Source organism: Belonocnema kinseyi, chromosome 2, assembly GCF_010883055.1.
Source record: "Belonocnema kinseyi isolate 2016_QV_RU_SX_M_011 chromosome 2, B_treatae_v1, whole genome shotgun sequence".
NCBI classification, from domain to species: domain Eukaryota; kingdom Metazoa; phylum Arthropoda; class Insecta; order Hymenoptera; family Cynipidae; genus Belonocnema; species Belonocnema kinseyi.
In genome coordinates this window covers 27,409,951-27,420,103 of record NC_046658.1, presented here as the reverse complement: position 1 = coordinate 27,420,103, position 10,153 = coordinate 27,409,951, and the positions used below count along the sequence as shown (strand labels likewise).

General features: G+C 32.4%; 1 protein-coding gene across 4 annotated transcripts in view; it reads right to left on the bottom strand.

Moving 5' to 3' along the window:
- Positions 1-8,935, bottom strand: part of LOC117166986 (extracellular sulfatase SULF-1 homolog) — a 554,052-nt gene extending 545,117 nt beyond the window's left edge. For 2 of the 4 annotated variants that reach the window (XM_033351500.1, XM_033351499.1), the window contains exon 1: positions 8,717-8,935. The gene's annotated coding sequence lies outside the window, so the exon portion shown is untranslated. The remainder of the gene's footprint in view (positions 1-8,716) is intronic. The other 2 variants (XM_033351502.1, XM_033351501.1) reach the window with 1 other exon arrangement.
- Positions 8,936-10,153: the final 1,218 nt, after the last annotated feature.

Here is a 10,153-nt window from a genome sequence, read left to right as displayed (position 1 = left end):
AATCACTTTTATTAAGCAAAAAATATTCAAATTAAATTCAATGTAATCTTGACACTCAGACGTGAACTATCCAGTAGATAAGGACTAACTGATCTATTTTTACTTTTAAATGGACTTGAAAATGGATTTAGAAAAAGTTCAATGAACTTTTGCATTTTTTGGCTTTAACTTTTAAACTAAAAAAGTTACAACTTTTTGTCTTCAGAAAAAAAGATGCGCAATCAAATTTTACATCCATATATATCTTTTGAAAATTAAAATTCGAAAATTTTTTCTAAAGCCTCCAGGGGACTTCGTTTTCGCACGAAAAAATTTTATGTGCCCTTATTACATCCGGACCCACAATTGTTCATATTTTTTACCATAAATAGCTGTGGATAGAATTTTCAAATTTTTAAGAAAAAAATGGCCTCAAAAATTTTGAAAAAGCTCCAATTTTTTGGATTTTTATCAAAAATATCTGTTTAACAAAATCGATCTTTCTTTTTGGTCTCTTAAACTGTGTATCAAATCACAATCCAATCCGACCATATTATCGAAAGTTATCCGGTATACAGAAAACCACAAAAACTACGACGATGGTGCTTGACAGACAGATAGACACCGACGTATGTAAATACTTGTTTTTCTGACTCAAGGGGCCTCAAAACGTCGACATTTTAATAGGCGTGAAGTTCGAGACGTCTGACATTGACGGTTTCACACTAATTTTTTTTTCATTTATTTAAAAAAAATTTTTTTTTTTGCATATAAATGAAGGGGAAGGTTAAAAAAATAAAGTCTCACTTTCGGTTTTTCCAATTTTTTCTTTAAAAAGAAATGAGAGAAAAATCAAATTTTTTCCAGCAAATATTAATTTTCTATTTAAAAAAATATGTTTGACTAATTTTTTAAATATAATATAATCAATTCGGCAAACGAGAACAGAAAAAATGAATGTTATAAATTATCATGAACACATGGAAATTATAATGTTTTTCTATCACCCAAAAAATTCAAAAAACAGGACTTAACACTATTAGGATTTCCGATCTCCATTTGGGAATATAAAGAATATCTGGGAATATTAAAGAATACATGGGAATAGTTGTTGAGTGTACCAGGAATATCGGAGTGGTCGACCCCCCGGTTCGCCCTTAAAAAAAAGATAAAACTTTAGAATAGCAGCTTTTCCAATGTATTCAAAGTAAACTCGATCATTAATGGGCTAGACAAGAGAAGCCGCTATTCTAAAATTTTACCAAAAAACACGTGCTAGCGCCTAGTCATTGAAGAGTGATTTGTCACATCTCAAACCACTTTTACAGCTCACCCTTTAAAAAAATATGCCCGCCGGGCGGGCACATTCTCCACGGAGTCGAACTTTGGGGTTCTACGGTTTTTGGGTCGATGATTCCGAATCGTTTGTCGGTTTTTTTTCAGATCAGATCGCTTTCAAGGTCATTTGAAGGTCAAACGAAGAAAATATTGCTAAAAAAATCTGAAAAAATTTAGACATAGAGTTTTTAGCACGCTGAATCCGAATCCGGTATCAGTTGACCATCATGAGTTCAAGGTCAAGGTCATTTGAAGGTCAAATCAATGAGGTACTGTTGAAAAAATGTTTTAAAAAATTAATTTAGAATCATCTTTAGTTTTTCGTCAATATAGAAACTGGAAATATTAATTTATCTTTATCGACATTAGCTGCTGTGAATTTCTCGAAAGTAAGGCAGTGTACTTTCTTATCAATATTAGCTGCTGTAGATTTCTTGAAAGAGAAAGCTTTGTACCCATAAGAATGGTATATCTTTAAAAAACAAGTGGGTTCTTTTTGCCCTAATATGGTAAAAAATATATTTTATATAAATGTCCACATGTATTTCCGGTTATGAGTGAATGTTTGCGTGTGTGCATGTGTGGATCTGCGGGTGCATGGATGTGTGGAATCGCGGACGTCTAGATGTTTCGATGTATTTAATCGATTCTTTTTCACCTGTTGCCTCAACTAGTTGTGTGACGATGACAACTGTCCCGTAAGGGGATGTGTAGAATGATTCGCTCATACGCTAGTCGGGGTACCGATGCCAGTGGAAGTGCACTGCCTTACAGGGGGTCGACAGGGTGTGAGGATGATGCCGTAGTGTGTTCGTCGAAGAGTTGACATTGTCCTCGTCAAAGACGAAAAGTCCTTTTACTTAGCCCTGGAGAGGTAAAAGGGTTATCACCTCCAGGACGGCGGACTCACTTGCAATCGGACCAAGATCCCTGTCGAGCGGGTTTATATATAAAAATATGGAAAATTTAAACAAACCTTCAACCTCATCTTCTAAACTAGTGTGCCCGAAAGATGTTAACGCATTTTTCTTCATTTATGGAACATTTATTCCGAACAAAAACGATCGACGATCGTTCAACGAAAATTTTCGGAATATATACAAAAAATGCTTTAATTCAGATATAGTTTCAGGAGATTGGGCTCCTGATAGTATTTGAAATAACTGCCGTAAAATGCTTTCTATTTGGAAAAAAACTAAAGACGATTCTAAATTGATCTTCATTAAACCCACAGAATGGAATGAGGCATCCAACGAAGATGATTGTTATTTCTGTAAAACCGATATCTGGGGATATAATAAAAAAAATTTACATAATCTTAAATACGCCCAGGTAGGATCAGTAAAAAAAGCCGTTGAGAGAACTCAAACGATTGATGAGGTTGATGTTGATAGTATAGAAAATTTATCAATTGAATCTAAAGATGATGATGACAAAAGCAGTAAGACCGATGATGAAAATCAAGATAAATATGAAAGCGATAGCAGTGAAAGCTCTGATGAAGTTTATAAACCAGGCGGAGTAAGCAATAGAATTGCTGAAAAATTTACACAGTCCGAACTTAATGATCTCGTAAGAGATTTGGGACTACCTAAAGATGCTGCGGAACATTTAGCTTCAGTTTTAAAAAGTAAAAATTTATTAGAAAAAGGTACGAAAGTAACGTTTTAATGAAAAAGAAATGAGAGTTTTAAGCAGTATTTCGAAGAAAAAGTCTTTGATGAAGAAAAATTAGTGTACTGTTCAAATGTTAAAGGACTGATGGTAGAACTTAAGCCAAATACATATAAAGATGATGATGATTGGAGACTGTTTATTAACTCATCAAAAAGAAGCTTAAAAGCTGTAATACTTTACAACACAAATAAATATGCCGCAGTGCCTGTCGCACACTCTACGACAATGAAAGAATCCTTCACTAGTCTTAAAAAACTTCTAGAGGCCATTGAATATAAAACATATAATTGGCTTATATGTGGTGAGTTGAAAGTTTCAGGTATGTTGCTAGGACAGCAGTCTGGATTTACAAAGAATCCGTGTTTCTTGTGCCTTTGGGATAGTAGAGATCGCGAAAAACATTACACGAATCATAAGTGGGCTGAAAGGAAACCACTTGAAATAGGAAAAGGAAATATCATTGAATCGGCCCTGGTTGATCCAAAAAAAGTATTGATTCCTCCATTACATATTAAATTAGGAGCCTTGAAGCAATTTGTGAAAGCCTTAGTTGTAAATATTCGATGTTTTAAATACTTGGAAAAGAAGTTTCAATATAAATCTGATGCCAAGTTGAAAGAAGGGATTATTGATGGTCCAGAAATAAGGAGACTTTTACAAGATGATAAATTTCCAACGACAATGACAAAAATTCAAAGGGATGCATGGCTCAGTTTTAAGGAAGTTGTGAAAAACTTTTCAGGAAATAAAAGAAATTAAAATTATAAAGTTATAGTAGCCGAAATTATTGAGAACTATGGGAAAATGGGGTGCCTGATGTCATACAAATTGCACTTCCTGCATAATCACCTGGATCGATTCCCAGGGAATTGTGGCGATTACAGTGAAGAGCAAGGAGAGCACTTCCATCAAGACATAAAAGAAATGGAAAACGCTACCAAGGCAGGTGGGATGTCGCTATGATGGCTGATTACTGCTGGTCACTGAAAAGAGAGTGTAAAACTACAGGCAAAAAGCGAAAAAAACCGTTACGTCGATCATTTGATAGTAAGAGAATACAGTATGAGCGGAAAACATGAACACAAGTTAATACAAAAAAATATATCTATCGTAATTGTTTATGAGGGATTGTTAATTTTTTGATTTTATTATGAGCTTGTTCGTAAATTGATGAAGGTCTAACAAACCCGATATATGGGTTGTCATTTTCATATTTCAATGACCTTGAAAATACTAGATATGGTCAAAATTACCTAGGATTTAGATTCTACAACACTTAAAACTTATATATAAATTTTTACAAACTTTTTTGAGGTAATTTTGTTGGTTTGCCCTTGAAATGACCTTGATCATGAACTAATGAAGGTCAAGCGACACCGGATTCAGCATGCTAAAAAAAACTGTCTGAATTTTTTCAGTAATATTTTCTTCATTTGACCTTCAAATGACCTTGAAAGCGATCTGATCTGAAAAAACCTACAAACGATTCGGAATCAGCGACCCAAAAACCATAGAACCCCAAAGGTCGCCTCCGTGGACTTTGACTTTTTTTTGTGCCTGTGTAATTAGTAAATCTTGTTCAAATATACTAGAAACAACACTTCAAACTTACGAATCTCTTAAAAACAAAAAATCGCATATATTTTTGAAATTTGGATTGATATTTCTTAACCTATTAAAAAAATCCCACTAGGAGAATTTACAATTCTTTTACCGTATACCAGAAAATTTGACGAAAATTTTTAAAACTCATTAAATTTTTTTCTTAAAATTTTGAAGAAGCTCTAACTTTTTGAATTTTTGTGTAATCGAAAAATTTAACTGAGATAGATTCTAAATATATTTGATAGCATGTGACGAATTCAAATTAAATTTACTAATCTATCAGACAAAATATTTTTTTTTATATTTCTGAATATATTCAAAATTATATAACTTTTCTAATTTTCATCGAAATTGAACAATTTTATTTTCATAATTTGCAAGGCTTCTACCCATCTACTCGTATACGAAACTATGACTAAAACTACAACAACATTCAGGTAACCATACATACAGCCAGACATATAGGCAGACACCAACAACATTTTATGATTTTCGAACTCTATGAGTGCCAAAACGTAAAAATCCGTTAAAAACCAGAGATCGAAAATTTGGACGAATGCATTACACTCTCATGAATGAAAATGTAAAAATACGTGATAGCGACTTTTCGCAGAATAATGCTTGGTCACTTTTCGAACTACGCTGAATTACCACAATAGTCTGGGATCCAAGAGCACTTGAGCATCCATTTTAGGTCCTGATGATTTGATGATTGATTCTTGTGCAGAATGTTCTCCTGATAACGAATATATCGGGTGCACATAGCGAATTCCGGGTCGTTTTGTTGTTATTTTACATTTTATGTGTTTAGATAAAAAATGTCATATCTCTGAAAATTATTAAAGTTTTGAAAATATTTTTCCATATTCATTTATAGAAGTGTGATATGCACAAATTTTGTCAATAGTGTATGTTGATTTAATTGATAGTTTTCGAGAAAAACAATAAAATAGCGTTTTAATAAAAAACGATTTCTACAGTACATTTTTTATCATTTAATAATTTTTTTTCTGGAATCAGACAGAAAAAAATTCTGAAATTATAAAAAATGTAATGTAGAAATGGATTTTCATCAAAAAGCTATTTTATTGTTTTTCTCGAAAACTATCAATTAAATCAACATACACTATTAACAAAATTTGTGCATATCACACTTCTTTAAATGAATATCGAAAAATATTTTCAAAACTTTAATAATTTTCAGAGATATGACATTTTTTATCTAAACTCATAGAATGTCAAATAACAACAAAACGACCCGGAATTCGCTATGTGCACCCGATATATTCGGAATCAGTAGAACATTTTGGACAAGAATCAATCATCAAATCATCAGGACCTAAAATAGATGCTCACTCTCCTTTTCGGATCCCAGACTACAAGTAAAACTAATTCTTTTAAACGCACAGTTGGGTGAATCTGGTTTTAACTCACATTTTCAGTTAAAACAAGAAATAAGAGGGATATAAAAAAATCTTTGAATTTTTACAAAAGGACTTGTTTACTTCGCGTTTTGACTAGTTAAAATGAGTTTTTACAAATGATCGTGGTAATTTCGCGCTTTGACTGAATTCCAGTTAAAACGGTAACATATACATAGAACGTTTTATCTGCAGCGTCAAAACACAAAAACTAACTTAATAATTTGTTGTGAAGAATTTTTATATTGGAATTAGTGTCTTATAAACGTACTCAATTATAGAACATGAAATTCTTAAGAAGGTTGAATTAGCAGCAGCCAGATATTTAATTAAAATAGGTTTTTTACGTTCTCATTCATGAAAGTGTATTGTAATCGCCCAAATTTTCGATCTCTGGTTTTTAACGGAACTTTACATTTCGGCACTCACAGAACACGAAAATCATACAATTTTGTCGGTGTCTGTCTGTATGGTTACCTGAATGTTGCAGCCACACTAACTTTTGAAGGATTTGTCCAGTCGAGTCCGAATTTGAAACACTTCTAAAGGTCCCCAAAATGAAGGTTAAGTTCGCTAATCAGGCATTTCAAACAAAAATTAAAAAATTGAGAGCATTATCAAAATTTTCAAATTTGAGACATTTTTGTCAAAGTTTCGTACAGATAGGTAGAAGACTTGCAAATTATCCAAATAGAATTTTAAATTTCGATGAACATTAGAAAAGTTAGCCCACAATTTAAAAAATTAGAGCTTTTGCAAAATTAGACAAATTTTTACATTCTCATTCATGACAGTGTAATGTAATCGTCCAAATTTTCGATCTTAGGTTTTTTATGAAAATTTTGAAAATGTTCAGAAAAATTGAAAAAAATATTTTTCTGATAATAGATTAGGAAATTTCATTTAATTTCTTCACTATATATCAAATATATTTCGAAATTATCTCAGTTAAGTTTTTCGATTCGACAAAAATTCAAGAAATTAGAGCTTTTTCAAAATTTCCACAACAAAATTTATAAGTTTTAGTGATTTTTGCCAAATTTTATGGTACACGTCAACAAGACTTGCCAATTATCCTAATGAAATTTTTTAATCCGATAAAAATTAAAAAAGTTATATGCTTTTCAACATTTTGAAAACTTTCAAAACAAAGGGAAAAAATTTTTGTATATGGTAAGAAATATCAATCCGAATTTCTACTAGATATAAAATATATGTATTTCGAAACTATTCTCATTAAATGTACTAATTAGACACAAGTTCGAAAAGTTGGAACGTTTTCAAAATATGCTATTCTTGTTTTTAACAGATCCGTAAGTCAAAAACGCTGTTTGTAGTAGATTTGAAAAAGATTTACAAATTATCTTGAAAAAGAAATCAGTTGCAATTTATAGCTGTAATTACTCAGAAGTTTAAAACACAGTTTTCGATTTAAGTTATAATATTTATGATATTTGAATAAGAAATCATACACGAACTTATCTCTTCTATATCTAATTCCAATATCAAAATTCTTTACAACAATTTAAATATTTGGGTGAATTAAATCCGACATTTTTAAAAAGCCAATAAAAATATCACAAAACAATTAAAAAGGAACTCTTAACATACATTGACTTACTCTTAAATGCGTGAGAGTTCCTTCCGTATACTTTGAATATGCTTTTTACCGGTACCGACAGTGTTCACACTTCGCAAAAAACGCAATTTATAAACGCATGGAAATACCACAGCGTACGAGGTATTAAAAATGTTTGTAAACATACATTTTTCTTTTTAAAAGAGTTTTTTAAACTTATAAACTTGAACATTGTTTTTCTTTCTAGCAATTTTCATGGCTATATTCGTAATCAGTGAATGAAAAATACATACCTACACGCTTTTCGGAACTTAACACCCGGGGAAAAAAACAAACGGCAACGAACGACATTGCCGGCACCGGGAGGCTAACCTCTACGTATTTTTAATAGGAAAATGAAGAAATAGTGAAATTCACCAATAATTGTTAGAAAATAGTGGAATCGCTTGAACAAAGAGACAAATAGTGTCAACTAATATTTCAATTAAATTTTATAATGGTGTGTTTTTGCTATTTCTTTCAATATTTAAAAATCATATAACTTTTTAATTTATTCTGTAATATAGGTTATGGTTGCGATTTCATAAACATTTATGATAAATATCACAAATATTAGTCAGACAAAACATTAAATATTAACAGACACTGGCACTATATTATGTTATTGGTTACTAGTTAATGTTTGAACACTTTTGTAGGTGTATTAGCACAGAGCCAAATTGGAAGTCATTAATTTATCCGGATACTGACGTTCCTTAGTAATATGGCAGAAAATCTTAAACCCGGAAAAAATATTTGAATGTTTTTTATGCGGCTAGCCGGACGAACCGATGAAACTTAGCGTCTGAATTTATTTATATTTATTTTTTTCATAAGGCATATTTAAAAAAATATTATTCAAAAGGCCGTGTCTATAGGTTCACCGAAGTGTTGTATGGGTACAACCAATATTTTCGGTGAGCCCAATTGAGCTCGAAAAGGGAGCTAGGTTCACCGAAATTCGGTGAGCGTAGCAGAAATATTTTCAGTGAGCGTAGACACTTCGTATTCAAAATATCATCATGATAGTGCAGCTTGGATATTATCGGCACTTGAGCCGGTACGCTACTTCACTTACTTCTTTAGAGTCACACCAGAGAAGAATAAGGCTCCTTGCTAAAAACTCAATTCGATTTCCTACGAGAGTTTTTATCACATTCTGCAAATAAAGTCAATTTTACCTTCTTGATTTGAAAAAATCCACAGGATGCACGTGGCGAATTGACCAGCTTCATTAGCACAAATAACGCGTCAAACTAACCTGAAGCAACCTCACCGATGGTCGCAACGAAACTGAATTCTAATTTCTGATTCTGAATTTCCAGCACTCGGGCGCCTCTTGGCTGGCAAACAGCTGCTTATTGCGCGCAAGGAATGCGCGAAGCGTAACCGAAAAAAAAGTTAGATATCTGAAGTCATCGAAACCCATAGATTCCGAATTATTATGTTTTAGGCTGTTAACTATGAAATTAAAAAAAATCTACTTCTAAATTTTAATCCGAAAGCTTAACAAAGGACCCTTGAGTGTCGGCTACTCTATTGAGTTAGCATCTCTGCTTGTTATTTATGATAGTATTCTTATTTCAATTTCGGAAAGGATATTTTAAAGCCTTCAGACCATTTAAACGAGCTTCCTGAACCTTTAAAAATATCTACCTGAGTGCCTGCGGATAATTTCTCTGAGATTCTTTGACCTAAAGAATTTTTAGTATATACTCAAAGATTCTTTTCGGTAGGGTAATAACAAAAAAAATTATTGTGCTAAATAAAAATCTTATGCATATGCATTATTTTGGGGTTACGTCGTTTTTCATCTCTGTCTTTCCGATAATCTGGAAATTATTTATGAAATAAACTTTTTTGATTGGCTGCAAACAAGATTAGTCCCGGGAAATAAGTTACTATGCTTATTTGTAAGTCCAAAGTTTTCGGCCAAAAACATTGTGTAGTTTGGAAATAACGCTCGGGTGAATTGTAACACATATAACCTCGAAATATGCACGCACGTTGTTAGCAATATCAAAAATTTTCTGATAAAAAAAAAACACAAAAAAGTGTGCGGGGACGTCCTTTAGCATGTTCGCTATCATTTTCAAGATTTTTAAGGCAAAATATTTCATATCCTAGGGAAAAAGCCGGGGGAATCTAACACTGAAAAAGTCGATACTATTTCCTAAGCACTATGCAAATTAATCACATTTTGCTAAATTAAAACTGTTTTGAATTAACCCACAAAAAAAAGTGTGTGGGGACGTCCGTTAGCATGTTCGCTATCATTTCCCAAATTTTTAAGACAACCCTACCGAAAGAAATCTCTAAGTTTTCTTTAGCTTAATAGCTTGGCCCATTTGAGTCTATAAACAAAGTCGTTTTGAAACCAAATATTCTCGGAGATAGTTTGAGAGACTTGGGCCCTTTTCAAGATCCCTTTAGTGGTCGTTTTAAGAGTGGTGCGACGGTAATATAATGTTCCTTTTGTATTCGTCACGTACCGGGCGGGCAGAGTTATTTACAG